The sequence below is a fragment of the Crocuta crocuta genome, unplaced genomic scaffold, assembly GCF_008692635.1.
Source record: "Crocuta crocuta isolate KB4526 unplaced genomic scaffold, BGI_CrCroc_1.0 scaffold163, whole genome shotgun sequence".
Taxonomy (NCBI): Eukaryota; Metazoa; Chordata; class Mammalia; order Carnivora; family Hyaenidae; genus Crocuta; species Crocuta crocuta.
Genome location: NW_027529533.1, coordinates 569,791 through 586,505, shown reverse-complemented (window position 1 = coordinate 586,505; position 16,715 = coordinate 569,791). Strand labels below are relative to the sequence as shown.

Here is a 16,715-nt window from a genome sequence, read left to right as displayed (position 1 = left end):
AGCATCTGGGTAAAGACTCTTGCTCAGTCCTTCCTCCCTGCTTCCATAAAACATGGCACCATGTTAACCATAGCAAGCCAGTCTGGGAAAACTGGAATACTGAAGGTCCTGGGGTCTCTTCTTTTATGTTTCTGTGACCTTTATTTGGATATTTTTGTTTTCTAAACCACTGGGACAAAGAGGATGGTAAGTGTTCTTGAAAGAACAATAAATTAGCTTTCCCAGAACAGGCATTTGACTTTCAGGAGCAGGCACTTTTTTTTTTTCTTTTTTAAAAAATGTGCTTAATTGTTCCCTATCTTCTGAACTTTCCTTGTTGATAAGTACAAGGAATTCTCTTTCATTATCTTTTTTTTTTTTTTTTATAATCACAATAGATTGAATACTATCAGTCATGGAGGTAGGATCTGGGTTTCTGACAAGGATTTGTCTTGGGTAGAACTGCAAATAATTTTGAGATCTTCCTCAGCCCTTCTTTGGGTTCCTTCTAGGATAATCAAACCTGGTTTCGTTTTGTTAAGATTAGCATCATTTCAACTTCAGACCTGTGCGTGCTGAGTTTTTGTGAATCAAATTACAGAAGAAGTGAAACCTACCAAACCATTATGCTGTCATTTAAACCCTGATTTCTTTTATTCTTTGCCAGAGAGACATTAGACAGTAAATGTAAATAAGAGGTCCAGAGGACTACTCTGGGTGCAGGGTTCCTTTGGGGGTAATAGAAATGTCTTAGAAATAGAGAGAGGTGATGATTGCACAGCATTGTGGGTGTACTGTATGCTGTGGAACTTGAAACAGGTTAATGGTTAATTTTATGTTATGTGAATTTTACCTAAAAAAGCTTTTTTCAAGTGAAAAAAGACAGCTTTTCCCTCTCTTTAAATTCTGGAAGACGTCTTAGCCGTTTTAATATACTCATGTTAAATTTCTAGACCAAAATTCTGGTTGTATCCTGTCCCATTACTCAGAGAAGATACTTAGACTTAAAAATATCTACAAGTTAGGCCTAATGAGGAAACTCTCAAAAGGGTGAAGGAGGAACAATTTTGAGAGTTAAGACAGTAGTTGTTTATTAAGATGTATAGTTTTTGTTACTAGATTATAGACTGGCCTATACTTTGCAAAGTTGATCACTATATCAATGTGGTTTTTCAGTTAAATAATTTAAAACATTGGCCTCTCTTCTATCTTTCATGGGATAGAACTTGTGTCAAGTAGGTTGGACCCTTCTTTAATATCCTGTGGTGGCAGACTACACCTGGATATGATAAAACAGGAAGAGTACAGATGTGATAACTTTGATGAAATGTGAGCAAGGTAACAAATTTCAGATACAGAAATGCCTTTTATTAAAACATCTTAGATATCCCAAGGCCTGTCATGTGATCAAAGTCTGATGGGGACTTGTTTTAAGGGCTGCTTACATAAGGGTTCACACAATCCTTGGTTTAATTATAAAGCCTTAAGGTTTTTTAATTCCTTCTAGATTTAGAGGCAACCATTTTGACCTTTCCACAGAGATGTAACTAGGCAACCAGTAACAGCACGTAGCCAGTGCACACCATCCAAACTTCATAGCTGTTGCATCATTTTTAAAAAATACCACTTAAAGCAGTCTTTTCGCTTTGGCATATGCTGCCGTGTAACCTTTAATTTCTTAGAAAATATCATGTAAACCCCCAACTGTAAAATCGAGTGGTTCCTAGAAGCCCAGCCTCCTCTGATGTGAATAAGGAAGTGAGCCTACATGAACAGCAGTAACAGAGTTGAAAGGTAGCTGCATGCACTGTGCTTTATGATTGGGAGTTAAGGCAGAGTTCATTTTTGGTGTCTGAACGTGTAAGAGTTGAAAATTGTATGCTCAGGAGGTGGCATTGAGCATTCCTCGCAATACGATTAATGGAAAACATGTATAGTCACAGAGATGAAAGTTGGCTTTGATTCTAGTGAAGTTGATTTACTTTGCTGGATAGGTGGTAACTACTTTGATCAATAAATTAGAACTTGCTGAAAGGTTTTTACGTGTCAGACACTAGACTAAGTTTATACTGTATTCCTTTTCTGTGATGTGATAACCATGATTTTAATTTAGTTCTCTTTATTATGAAAGAAATATATGTGTAAGATTTTTAGAATTCAAGTAGCAGAGACAGGCATTAAATGAAAAAAAGTTTCTTTCCAAATGCTAATTTCTAGTCCCACTCCTTGGAGGTAACCACTGTTAATAGTTTCTTGTGTGTCTTCCAAAATGTTCCTCTTTTGGTTAGTCTCTGTTGAAAAGGTAAGTATGATAAGTGCCATTAAACCATCTGTCAGTATGCTTTTCTTCTGGACTAACTCTTTTAATCTGGAGACACTACTTGATACTTCTTTTTGAAATGTGCCTTCTAAAACCAAAAGAGTAAAAATGTCAGCACCAAAGTGAGGCCTATAGGGCATGGTTGGCGGGGGGTGTCGTAAGCTGAAGAATGTTACTGTGTCATTTTCGCCTCCCTGAAATTTAAATACAGAGCTTAAGTTTATTAAGGTAGCTAATTAAGGTAGCTCTTCATAATTTTCAGTCATCTGAAGTACATTATCTCCTTTGATCCTTTAAAAAAATTTTTTTTAATGTTTATTTATTTTTGAGAGAGAGACAGACAGACACAGAGAGAGAGAGAGAGGGAGACACAGAATCTGAAGCAGGCTCTGGACTCTGAACTGTCAGCACAGAGCCCAGTGCGGGTCCCGAACCTAGGAACTGTGAGATCATGACCTGAGCTGAAGCCGACTGAGCCATCCAGGCGCCCCTGCCTTGATCCTTTTGGTGACCCTGTGACGTAGGAATTGTTTATGTTACAAAGGAGGAACCTGTGGTTCTCAGAGGTTAAGTAAGTTGCCCACAAACGTAGCTGACGACTGACAGGTTGAGGACTAGAACCTGAGTCTAGTCCAGGTTTTATTCTGGAGCCAGACTACTGGTAACCGTGAGGAACAAAGAGGCACGTAAGACCTTTGAGGCTCCTGCAGTGATAGTCTGTGCGGTAAAGTAGAAGGGTGCTGGGCTTGCACTTGGAAGATCTGGTTATGAAGTCATTCTGATTCTGCCTGGGGCAATTTATTTTATGTAGTACATACAAATTAGGGTGGCTGGCTTTCTGCTCACAATTTCCTCACTGGCTCTGTCTACTCCTGTTTTGTTTGTTTGTTTGGGTAATACTGGCCACAAGGGTGGGGACTTGACCCAAGCTGGGGAAGCCACAGTATTTCATCCCCAGACCACAGGAGTTAGTTCAAAGGGTGGACATGTGGCCAAGCAGGGCCCAATAGGTTCTTCCTCTGGGATATTCCAGCTTAAGTTGAGGATGACGTCCCATCCTTTCTCATCTCTAGGCAGTAAGAGTCATATAAGGCCAAGTTTCAGTCTGCTGAGAGAATGAAGTCTGATGCACAGAGGAGAAGCAACAGAGAGAGAGCCAGATAGATAAAAGGAAAGGAGAGAGCTCACTCACAATTGGAGTCTATGAATTCAATTGATGTGAGTCAATACATTTTAATTTCCATTTTTTACCTAAGCTGATTCAAGTTGCTACAGAGACTTCTGGGTGGTATGTCTAGGTGTTTTCTCATCTGTAAAATGGAGGCTGTTAATATTTGCCCTGTCTATATCTGAACTGCTCTAAAGCCTAGTGGAGATAATGAATTGGAAAATACTCTGTAAGTTGTAAAAGGCTGTACAAATGCAACGTGGTGTTATTCATTGATATGTTGTATTGACTGAGGAAAAATCAAAAGCATGAATTTACCACTCATTTGGAAAGTAAGAAGTGAGGACTTTGTAAGAGCCATCTGGTGTGATGCAGAAGCAAATGGAAGCTCCCAGAGTCCTTCAGATTTTTTTGAGATCTTCTTTCAAATACTCTTCAGTTCTTATAGACACTCATAATGAACACTAGGATAGATCTCACCTTGCTGACTCAGTTAATTCAAGGGGTTTCTCTTTTCTGAGTGTAGCTATAATCTACAGCAAGCACACACAGTCACACATGCCCACGTGTACCCAAACCAGGGTAAACAAAGCACCCTATTGATATCTCAATATTTTAGCTTTTTTACCTAAAAGATCTTTACAGATTTGTGCTACATAACATTTTGCCTTAGAGAAGAATCTTCTTAGAGAAGAATCATCAAAGAAAGTCACCTTTAAAGTAGTTATTCTAGTTACAGAATTTTCTTCATTTGGGAACAATATAGTTAATTCTGGAGACAGGAGGTTAGTTGTTTTGGGCTTAGATGGGATCAAGATCCATCTTTTTCTTTAATGGTTTTTATATCTTTGGTATAAATCCTCAGTAATCAAAATCTGCTTGAGATTATAATTTATGTATGACACAGGAAGTGTCACCTCACTTTCATAGCATTTTTTACTATATATGATAATACCTCTCAATGAAGGAAAACAGATGGTACCTCTGAAATCTGCTCTTTTTCTCAGATTTGCCATTTAGGCAGTTTTTATTGTAGCAAACATCTTTCTTCATATTGATCGTTAGAATTCCCCAAAAGTGGTGTAAAGCCTCAATCTAAGTAATGTAGCATATGCAGAAATGTTGAAGGCACCATGGAAGTATGATTTATAAGCACAAGGAAAGGATGACATAGCAACCTGAAAATGTTTTACATCTCCCACATTTTAAAATCCAAGAAATGCACCCACTGCCTTTACTGTATGCTTATAAATCTTGTGACTAGGTCTTTGCCTTACAGGCTCGCGAGTGCCGTAAGTTTGAATCAGAGCTGTTTAGCTCTCCATTCCATGCCTCATCTAGCCTTTGTTTATTTTTTCCTGGGCTTGATATCACCCCCATGAATGTCAGTGTTTTCATATAAATCGAGGACTTGGAATCAGTTCATTTTCTGAAAAAGGCATACTCTTAGCCCTGAGAAAATGTCAGCTGTACTGGGAAAAATTAGCATCCTCAAATCAGTTAATTTTAGGAGAGCTTAATAAAGAGAGTATTTACAAGCATGTGGGCAGAGTCTAGGGAAAGTGCACTTCTCCAAGGCCTCTTTACTATCAAGCAGTCTGAAGGGATGAGGGTTGGGAGGAGAGGCCTCCTGAGTGTAGCTGTAGCCTCCAGGAAAGACGTGGAGCCAGATTATAATGACCTTGGAGGCAGAGATCCCAGGAAACCTGTGCGCCGAAAGGATCCTTTCTCCCTCTGAATCTGCTTGTGCTCCCCATTGACCAAACCCAACTGGAAGACAAAGAATAAGAAAGTCTGCTGCTGAGTTCATACGGTTTAGTTTCCTGGGGCTTGGAGCTTGGTGGAACAGGATAGAGAATGGGTCTGGAGGGGCAGAATGGAAGATACCTAGCACAGAGAACCTTCGATGGCAGTCGTGCGTAAAAGAAATGGCACCCTTTCCTTCCCCAAATGTAACTATCTTATAAAAACAGTTGTTTTAACCAAGTTGTGTTTTTTCATTAATTTTACTTAATCCAGAGCATAGCCCGTGTTCAAATGGGCCCAAGTACGTTAGTAGCATTTGGATGATATTCAGCTGTTTATGTGGCGAAAGACGTTCTGGAGGTTATACAGAGGTGAGAAAACCACCCTGTCCGTGTCCCATATGGAGAGAGGATGGCAACCTCCACCTAAATTTTCATGCTAGGGGTAGCCAAAAGGGGATAGATGCCTCAGAGCTTTGGAGAGTTCCCATTCTTGGACCCACGTATTCGAAAGAGTGACCTATCGTCCCTGTGAAGTACAACACTCAGCTAGTGGGTTGAATGGCTACTTTTTGTTTTGTCCAGCTTGCTTTTAATCTCAGATAAATTATATTCACTTCTTTGACCCAGGGACCAGGATTACTTGCCTTGGTCTAATCCAGATTAACTACTCTGATCCACTGAAAATGAATAAATCAACTGACTTGGCCAAATCCCCATAATTGGAGAGGTATTTGTACTAGCATGCAGTGATAGGCAAAAGAAAACACATTTGGAATACTACTGTAAAGCATAAATCTCTTCTGTGGGCCAGAAAACTCCCTGACTTGGGAAATGCTGGGACTCAGAGATTCCAAAAAAAAGAGTTGGGTCTGGAATAGGAAGAGTGAGTGGCAGTGTGGTATAGAGAAAAAAACATGGGTTTTGGGATTGAGAATAAGAGATCTCAGTTTCATACTGACAGTGGCCCCTTTGGCAAATTATTGAACTCTCTCAATTTCAACCTTCTTTGTGTATAAAATCAGAATAATTTGACTTATTACAAGATTGATTAAAACCATATATGCAAAACAAAAACAGTGTTTTTCACACAGTAGTCATTCAGATACTTCTGGGGGGTACACTCACCTATTAAAAAATAGTTTCTTAACTGCTTTATTGAGGTACAGTTGACGTACGATATAATTGATATACAGTAAATGATGCATATTTAAAGTTGAGTTTTGGGGCACCTGGGCAGCCTAGTCAGTTAAGCATCCAACTCTTGATCTCAGCTGAGGTCATGATCTCACCGTTTGTGAATTCAAGTCCTGCATCGGGCTCTGTGCTGACTGCCTGTGGGGCCTGTGTGGGATTCTTCCTCTCCCTCTCTCTGCCCCTCTCCTGCTCACATTGTCTCTGTCTCTCTCAAAATAAAAATTAAACTTAAAAAAATTAAAACGGGTGCTTGGGTGGCTCAGTTAGTTAAGCATCCAACTTCGGCTCAGGTCATGATCTCAAGTCCATGAGTTTGAGCCCCATGTCGAGCTCTGTGCTGACAACTTTGAGCCTGAGCCTGCTTCAGATTGTGTCTCCCTCCCACTCTGTCCCTCCCCTGCTCATGCCCCGTCCCTCTCTCTCTCTCTTAAAAATAAGTAAATAAACATTAAACAGTTTTTTAAAAAAAACAATAAAGTTGATATGTTTTGGCCCAATACACCTGTGAAGCCATCACCACAATCAAGGTCATAGATGTTTCCATCCCAAAGTTCCCTTATACCCAGTAGTTGTCTTTCCTTCCCATCCCCATCTTCAGTCAGTCACTGATCTGCTTCTGTCACTCTAGAAGAATTTGCATTTTCTAGAATTTTACATAAATGTAAATACATAATCATCTTATGTGTTTTTTCCTGGCTTCTTTTACTCAGCATAATTATACAAGACACATCTGTGGTGTAAGGATCACTAGTTTGTTTCCTCTTGTTTCAGAGTAGTGTCCTATTGGATTGGTGTGCCACAGTTTGCTCACCCGTTAGAGGATACCATTCAGTTATGTTTTGTTTCTCTTTCCCTTCTTCTTTCTTCATTAAGACCATACGAAAAAATTCTCTCATATTCCATGTTACCATAGTTGACATTTCCATTAAGATCCTCCGGAAGTAGCGTGGTTAATAACAACTGGGGATAAATGCAGACATAACAGTAATGGTGCTTATTAATCCCTGGCTTAGGTTGATTCTGAGCTGAAGCTCAGTTCTTTCCACTTCCTCGGCTTTCTTTTGCTCTTTAACAGAAATAAGCAACCTGGAGGAGCCAGCCTAAATGTCCATTAACTGCTACCTGGATGAACTTGTGATATAGTCATATAATGGAATATCATTTGCATAAAAAAGAACAAAATATGGATTCATGCTTACATTGTGGATAAACCTGGAAAACATTATGCTAAGTAAAAGAAACCAAGCACAGCAGGGCTGCCTGGGTGGCTCATTCGGTTAAGTGTCTCTTGGTTTTGGCTCAGGTCATGATCTCATGGTTCGTGGGTTCAAGCCCTGTGTCCAGCTCCTTGCTGGCAGTACAGAGCCTGCTTGAGATTCTCTCTCTCTCTCTTTCTCTGTCCCTCCCCTCTCAAAATAAATCAATAAATTTTAAAAAACATACAGGCCGCATGTTATATGGTTCCATTTTTTGAAATGTCCAGAATAGGCAAATCCATAGAGACAAAGTAGATCAGTGGTTTCAGGGACTGGGATGATGGAGGGGGAAATGGGGAGTGACCACTAAAGAATATGGGGTTTTTTTGGAGGGTGATAAAAATACTGGTGATAGTGCTGATGCATAACTTTGAATACTCAAAGTTACTGCCCTATACACTTTAAAAGAGTGAATTTTATGCTATGTGTGTTATATTTCAATAAAGCTGTTATTTTAAAAAACAATCTGTAAAACTGCTTGGGGAAAAAAGTTCAAGGGCAGCAGTTAATTTAATTTGCTTTTTCTAATTTGCTAAAGCAACACATAAAGCTATTTTCCTCATTGGTCATGATGTACCCACATTTCTAGGTCTTGAGCACAACGTGGAACTTTCTAGCATTAGGAAGTAAAAAATGTCACATCTGTAAAGAAGTCATATTTTGGAGGCAGTTCGGTATTGTATCGTTTTAGTTTACTTGAGATGATAAAGAGCCTATAACTGCATTGACATTTTTGTCTTTTCCTTTCCTTTTAAAAATAACATGTGTTCAGTTTGTCTAATGACCCTTTCCTCTGGCCTTAGTTAACTAGACGCAGGATATCCTGTCAGTAAAGCATCTTAGCTAAATCAGATTATTTACCAGACCCCTAACAGCAGTAGGCAGAACAGAGTGAGTAAAGTAGAAGTCCAGATATTCAGAATAATCCTTGGAAAGGAAAAGAAGCCAGTAGCTCAGAGTTCGTAGTGATTCATTCAGAGGTGTAACTTTGATTTCAAGCAGCTGTAGAGGATGGGAATCAAGATAGACTTCCTTCCTTTCTAATTGCCTTCCTTTACCTGGTGAAACACCGCCTTATTTAGAATGCTCTTAGCGGCTCCACTGCTGTGAATCAGGACCGACATTGCAATGTCTGGAAATAGAGTTCCAATGGGTCTAGTCCCAGTAAGTCAGTGTTTCCTAGGTACTCGCAGTTTGTAGTGGACAAGAGACATTTTTTTTCCTGCTCTCAGAATCAATAGCCATGGTTTGAGTTATGATGTTATTTGCTTTAAATCATGATGTGAATGAAAGATAGTAACCGAGAGTCAAAGTAGAACCCATGTAACTCTACTCAGGATTGTTACCTTTGTCTTTTGCTGTAACTTAGCTAATGAAGTTCTCCCAAGGTGACGTGGTTTTTATCTTGGGCTTCCTCTTACATCTGTCCAGCTTCTGGTGCACTGCAAAAAATTGCATAAGAGAATTTCTGTTTTACCTTGGCCCTGAAAAAAGATGGCTTGCAGGGATGTCCATTTGTTTATGTATTACATCCCTTCATTCTCGAAATACATGCAGGGATATATTATATCCATTCATTCTAGAAATATATATAAGAGTATAGTATATCCACTGATTCTAGAAATATATCCATTCATTTATGTATTAAGCATCTGTAATGTAAATATGCCTGGAAGATGTTTAAGTGACTTCTCCAGTAGTTGGACCAGCTTTGTAGGCATAAGCAGACATTGACCTAGATTCTGTCCCTATGTGTGCGTGTGTGTGTGGGTGAAACATACCATACATCAGAATACATGCATGTATACACACACTCACGCTAAAGACTAATAAAATAAGCACACACCTATTTCCCCATCTTTTTCCTCCCTAGCTTTATTGATAAATATCACGTTGAAAGACTCCTATTTTCTTATCACTGACCCTTTCCTCCTTTCTCCTCATTCCTTGAAACCATAATCTGGGCTTTTAATTTGTCATTCCCCTGCTTTTTAAAAATTTTTATTTTTTTATTGGTTAGTATTGCCTGTTTCATGCTTTTTCTCTTATTTGGAATTTATTCCACATTATGTTTTGAGATTTCTACCACTAGATGTCTATGGTTATTTTCACCACTAGTATTAGTTAGTATATCAATATTGTTCTTCTACCGTATGACATATACCCCTCATTATTTATCCATTCTACCCATTTGGGTTGCTTCCAGCTTCTCGCTTTCATGAAAATGCTGTTGTGTACACTGTGTACGTGTGTCCTCGTCATCATCCAGGGGTTTTCTAGGACATGTGCTTTGGAGTTCAGTTGCTGGATCATAGAATATGCAATGCTCAACTGTATTAGGTAAGGCCAGATTGTTTCAAAGTGATTACACCAATTTATTCTTCATTAGCATGTAAAAAGTTCTTCATTTTATTGTTTCCCTTGTCAATACTTAATGTTCTGTGAATTTTCATTTTTACTAGTCTTGTTGCAAATGTATTCTGAAATTCTGTTTTTAAATAGCAAATAGTGGTTGGTGTTTTCACTTTGAACTAGCTTAGTGAAAGAGACAAGGAAATAAATTGGGTTTCGTTTGCTACATTTGACAAAAGTAAACAGACTGTTGCTAGAGATTCTGCCCCTAGTTACAGGTCTTCAAGTAATATCGAGCCGGAGCATCTTGTTTCTTTTCTATTTTTTTAACTTAAATTTTCACTTTATTGGAGAGTTGTAATTTGCAAGTGTAACAAGTAAAACAGTGCAAAGGTATATGAAAAGTTGTTCCTTATCTCTCTGCTTCCCCAAATGACCAGAGTCAGGTCCTGGGCTGTATGATTTCACTTTTTTTTTTCATGCTCATACATATGTAATAAACATATGTAAGGTTGTGACTAATATAATTGCCATTTTATTAGATGTATAAGCAATTGAATATCAGCCCAGTCACACACACATATCAGCAGTTTCCGACAGTTCAATAACACATGCATGGATATTCTGTTTTTATAAGCATTACCATCAACTATGCTTTATGTGACAAATGTCACAGACATTCACCTGGCTCACTGATACGGATCTAAGTCACTCATGTTAATGAGTGCACAGTGTTCCCTGTACTGTCCCCCATGGAGTGAAATTAACATTGTCTCCTTTGGTTGTGGTTGTATTTCCCCTAACCAATGTCTTTATACACCAGGACTTCACTCTGGTTGAATTTCAAAGGGCCAGGGGGGCCATGGGGGAGAGGGGGTGTTGTTGAGTCAGAGGGCACATGTATCTCAAATTTTAAAATATGGTGTCAGAATTCTTTCCAAAAGAGTTGTACCAGTTCAAGTTCCCATTAGCAAGTATGAAACTGTTTGTTTTCCATATTCTGGTGACCACTGAGTATTATTACTCTACTGGGTAAAGAATGCTATTCTATTTTAATTTATACCCCATGAATTTTGTGACATTGAGCACATTTTCATATGCTTTTAGTGCTCTTTTGCATTTCTTCTTCTGTGAATTTTCATTTCTTTTGCCCATGTTTCTATAAAGTTATCTGACTCCTCAATTTGTAAGGGGCTTTTAGTTTCTTAGTGATAGTATTGCTTTGCTCAACATGTTGCAGTTTATTCATTTCCCGGTCTATCATTTGCCTTTGATTTTGTTTATAGTCTCTTTTGCCATACAAAAAAGATGTTTTTTATATTTAGTCACCTATGTGTACCTTTTTCTTCATGGTTTCTTATCGTGTTTAGGAAGGTTTCCTTTATCGAAGGTAATATAAATATTCTCCTAACTCTTCTTCTAATACTTTTATTGATTTATTTTTATATGCATATATTACACTCCTCTGGAATATATTTTGTATACAGTGTCCAGCAGGAATATCTGTCAGGTAGGATTGCGTTAGTTTTGTTTTAGGTTGTAAAATACAGAAAAGCAACCAAGTCCTATTTCATTCCTTTTTCAGTATTTCTTGGTATTATTTGGCTTTTTTTTTAATGTAAACTTTAAATTCCTTTTGTTACAGTCTAAAAAGGGGGTGACAACCATTGAAGATTCTGATTAAAACTGTGTTAAAATCATATATTAATTTGGAAAGGACCAACTTTTTTTATAGTCTTTTTTTTCCCCCATCCATGTCTCTTTGTTCCAGTCTTGTTTTATATCTTTCAAAAATATTTTACTATGGTTTTCTTTTTTTTTTTTTTAAGTTTATGTATTCTGAGAGAGATAGCCCCCACTTACACAAGTGGGGAAGAGCACAGGGAGAGAGAGGATTCCAAGCAGACTCCGCACTGCTAGCGCAGAGCCTGATGGAGGGCTCAATCCCACGAACTGCCAGATCATGACTTGTGCTAAAACCAAGAGTTGGATGCTTAATTGACCGAGCCACCCAGTGAAACCACCGTAATGATTTTCAAATAAATACTGAGCTTTTTTTAAAAAATGTGTTCCTCAATATATAACAGTTTTTGATTCTTTTGGAATTGGTAATTTGGTTAAGTGGCTAGATGCAAGATAAATATAAAAATGTGTGGCTTTTCTTCTCTGTGCTAAAAGTTATTCTCAGACTAAAATACAGAGAGTCCCTAGTTCCAGTCCCCAGGGACAGCTGTGATAAGCCTTAAAGAATATTAAAGAAGAGCTTTGTGCTACTTGATCTTATTCTGACTTTGCTAATGTGGGGCAACATCATTATAGATGGAGGCAGTGCTCTGAGCATTGTGGGGTTAAGCATGTTATTTCTTTGTTTGGTTCTGGATTAGCCAAGACATTCTTAAAAGTAGGATGTTAACAGAGGGGAAACTAATTACATTTCTGTTTTCTTTGAGACAACCATCTGTTGAGCAGAGGCTCATACGAAGACAAAATCTTAAGATATATGATAGATAAGAATATTACTTATTGGAAGAATTTTATCATGAATTAAAAAAAATATATCTGCAGTGCTCCTGTATTTACTTTTAAAGAGTAGAATTTGCAAGTAGAAAGTTTTTACTTCTTAGAAACCAGTGGCCTAAGTAACAGTATAGATGTTCTACTTCACAGCAATTAAAATGTCAATGAAAGGGCACTTGGGTGGCTCAGTGGGTTAAAAGTCTGACTCTTAATTTTGGCCCAGGTCATGGTCTCACAGTTGTGAGATTGAATCCTGTGTCTGCTCCTTGCTGTGCATGGAGCCTGCTTAAGATTCTTTCTCTACCTGCCTCTGCCCCTCCACCACGTAGGCTCACTTGTGTGCATGCACACTCTCTCTAAATAAATAGCCAGTGAAAATGTCTCAAAAATCTTCACTAAAATAACCTCATAGCCAAACAATTTTTTTTTAAATAAAAAAGAATTTTCAAAATAACCCAACTAATTTTTAAATGTTGGAACTCCAGAGAACAATTATACAAGAATAGAAAAAAAACAAAAACAAAAACAAAACTTAAAAATTGTCCAATATAGAACAACCAAAAAGTCTCCACTGGAATTTAAAATATGACATAAACATACTCTAAATGATGATAAAAAAAAAAAATAGAAAGCCAGGAAACAAAGGCCATGTACTAAACATTGCAATATCACAATTAAGGACATTTCTAGAAGTAGTTAAATTGACACAGATAACTTCCAACTAGTTAAGTAGGGAAGTATGCTTATACTTATAAGCATACTTTGAAGCTACTCATAACTTCAAATCCAACATTAGATGGCTTAAGTAAACATGTATAAAGGTGACCACAAAGAATCATTTCTAGAATTGAGCACACTGTTTTAACATAAAAATAATACTGTAAGCGGGCACCTGGGTGGCTCAGTCGGTTAAGCATCTGACTTCAGCTCAGGTCATGATCTCACAGTTTTTGAGTTTGAGCCCCACATCAGTCTCTGTGCTGACAGCTCAGAACCTGGAGTCTGCTTCGGATTCTGTGTCTCCCTCTCTCTCTGCTCCTCTCCTGCTCTCACTCTGTCTCTTTCCCTCTCAAAAATAAATAAACATTAAAAAGAATAATACAGTAACTAGTTAAGCCAATAGAAGAAATACGTTTTAAAGAATCTACAGTCAAAGGTATGAAGTCCAGAATTGAATAAAGGCTTAGCCTATAAACGGATAGTAACATCTAGAGAAAAATATCAAGACATTACTTATAACATTTTCAAACTTCAGTGAGGAAGAAATCTTAAAACATCTGGAAGGAAGACCAGATAACATTCAAAATACTGATTGCAGATACAGCTGCAACTGAGACCATAAACTCCCCAGGGAAATGGAACATCTGCAGTTCCCTTTATGGAAAAAATTATCCAGGCAAGATGTCACTCATTTGGGAAAGCTAAAGAAAGATTTTCACATATCCCACCAACCCTAAATAGTCACTGACCTTACACTTTGGGTCCCAAACAGGAATTTGTTCTTATTCTGGCTGCCTTATCAACACTCAATATGAGAGACTAGAAGCACGAACTAGGAAGGATTAGTGCTTCCGACCACAGTCCGCTGCAGGATATGACTGTGATCTAAAACTTGAAGGGAGCTAATATTTAGGGAGCATCTGCCGTGTACCGGGGTCTTTACAGTACCCCATTTCACTTAATCTTCAATACCCCTGGTGGAATGACCCCCTTGCTTCAGATAAGAAAACAGTCTCTGGTTAAATAACGTGCTTTGCTAAATGATAGTCAGAATCTGAACACATGTCTTTCTGAGTCCCCAAGAAAAGTAGACCTTTCAGAAGAACAGTCCGAAAACAGAATGAAATAAGATGGAAAAGGCTACAGTCTATAGCTCAGATACTCTTTTTTACTCCTATAAAGAAGCTCAAGAATGTTGGGTTTTATAATGGCTATAACTAGAAATCAACAGAGAAATGAACTTGATGATTGTCGCGATTGTGTGCATATATGTGTGTTGGTGTACAGATTTGGTTTAGGTAGAGATAGTTTTATTCAATACTTTCTTCCAAACANGCATATATTAAGAAAATATAAGAAATAGCAAAAATAAGAGGCAATGATAGATGATGGTCCATATATGACAGTCATGAGATATAACTTAATTATTCCACATGAAACAGAGGCACTTAAAACAAAAGGTCATATATTTAAATATAAGGTAGAAATGATATACATTAATGAAAATAATAAAGAGACTGGGAGTAATAATATTTGAGAACTAATATCACAACAGAGTGGGTAAAAGGGAAGAGTATTAGAAACAAAAGGAACAAGCAAATAATGTTGAAATGCACAAGTGTTGGTATTAGATTGGGGCTGCTTTGAGTGGTTTCATTGCAAGAGTGAAGGCTGTCTTATGCTGGAGTACTATGTGAGGGTTCCCACAGGCCCTCAGAGCCAGGGAACAGCTTCAGCCTCTTGGAATTTAGGTATCAATGTTGTCTACCTCCTGGTTTACTCACATCGAGTAGAGTTAGACAGCCAGGCTTTAGCTGGACTTAGCTATAATAGAGTCAAACCTTTTGTTCACTTACAGATAGGAATTATATGAGTTTCCTTGGATTGCTCCTCTTGGAGAGAAAGACACTTCCTAAGGTCAACGAACTGTGCAAGTGATTGGTCCTATAGCTAATGAGGTTGGAACTGGATATAGAAGTCAGGGTGGCCCCATTACACCACTCAGTGAGAGTAAGTGTGTGATGTGGAAAAAGGGTAATGTTAGAATTAAGAGGTATTGGCTGAGCGGGTTATACAGATGGAACCAAGTTTCCAGTCGAATCCATATGCTAATGGCAACTTCAAGGAGAGATGGATTGAAAAGTTTGACGAAAAAGTTATTAGGTGGGGGAATTAGTGATCAGCTTTGCTTCCTAGGGGCATAAGCCTATCTGCAGCATTACCTGCCTTTCCCTGAGTAGATTACCAAGTAGTTTGGGATCTCTTTTCACCTGGCTTTGAGACGACAGGGAACTTCTTTGGTGAAAAACTAGTTGGCGCTGAACATGGCTGCATAGACAGAACATTTTGGCCTCACCATATTTGAGGCTACAGTCCCATAAGGTTAAAACTGCTGCGTGCCCCACAATGTGTTAAATGAATACTGTTTTAAAGGAAGGCAATGAGAAATAACTGCATAATAGCAACATTCTTTTCAAGCTCCACTTTGAAATGAGGCTGTCGGAAGGCAGGCCAATATTAAAGGGGCTCTGTCAACAGAGAGACCCTCTGACTCTGGATTTATTTAACACTCTTTGGCTCTTCTCTACAAGATTCTTGCTCTCTGGATATTGTTTTTCATTTATCTTATTTTCCATCTGTGGCTTGGACTTCTCAAGAAAATTGTCTCTGTCTTGTGGTTACATATGTTAGAGGCCACAGATTCTAGTTTACAGATCTCATATTCTGAAAATTTTTGAATGGTATCATTTCAACCATTTCCCCCAAGCTGCCTTTGAAATTAATATTATTGCTTACAAATGATGTGAAATATTTAAATTACACAGGAAAGGACAGATAATTTCTTTTTTTCTTCGTGGTTCTTTTGAATGACTTGCATAGTGAATTTTAAGGGTAGAAAGAGCTCCCGCATTTAGGTTTTGCTGCGTCTCACATAGATGTGCACTGGGGTAGATACAGAAAGGAACACCACAGACTTGGCCAGGAGAAAAAAAATTACCCTCATAGTTCTTTCCTTGCTCCTTTATCCCCACTTAATAAAAGTGAAAAAATGCAATAAAGTAACATGAAACAAAGCTAAAAAGATCACTCATTAAAAACAAAGGAAAGAGAAAATTGTCAAAATAATAGTGCCAGCAAAAACCCAATGGAACAAACAAAATCACCACAAAGGACAAAGGAAAGTCCTTTGTCTGAATTAAAAATAACTAAAAATGGTCTGATATGCAGTGAATACAAATGTGGGTTTCTTTGCAGAGCCCTCAGCGCTGTAACTTCGCAGCCCCTGAGATAGGGAACAACTTCCCAGACAAGTACTACCAAGTCACTGTCCCCTTTCTTCCTGAACAGTCCACTACAGTACTTGGACACTGTCAACTCTGCCATAAAGTTTCCTCCCCCCAGTCCATGAGGATTCAGTGGAAATTAAAGAGGTAGAAATGTCAAGATCAGTAATTAATAAA

General features: G+C 38.2%; 1 protein-coding gene across 4 annotated transcripts in view; it reads left to right on the top strand.

Annotated features, from left to right (window-relative positions):
* Positions 1-16,715, top strand: part of GNG2 (G protein subunit gamma 2) — a 112,911-nt gene that overhangs the window by 21,665 nt on the left and 74,531 nt on the right. The window contains exon 1 of one of the 4 annotated variants that reach the window (XM_077761238.1): positions 2,942-2,981. The exons of 2 other annotated variants lie outside the window; for them this stretch is intronic. The gene's annotated coding sequence lies outside the window, so the exon portion shown is untranslated. Of the gene's footprint in view, positions 1-2,941; positions 2,982-3,480; positions 3,518-16,715 lie in introns of those variants that run through there. One more of the 4 variants, XM_077761237.1, reaches the window with a different exon arrangement.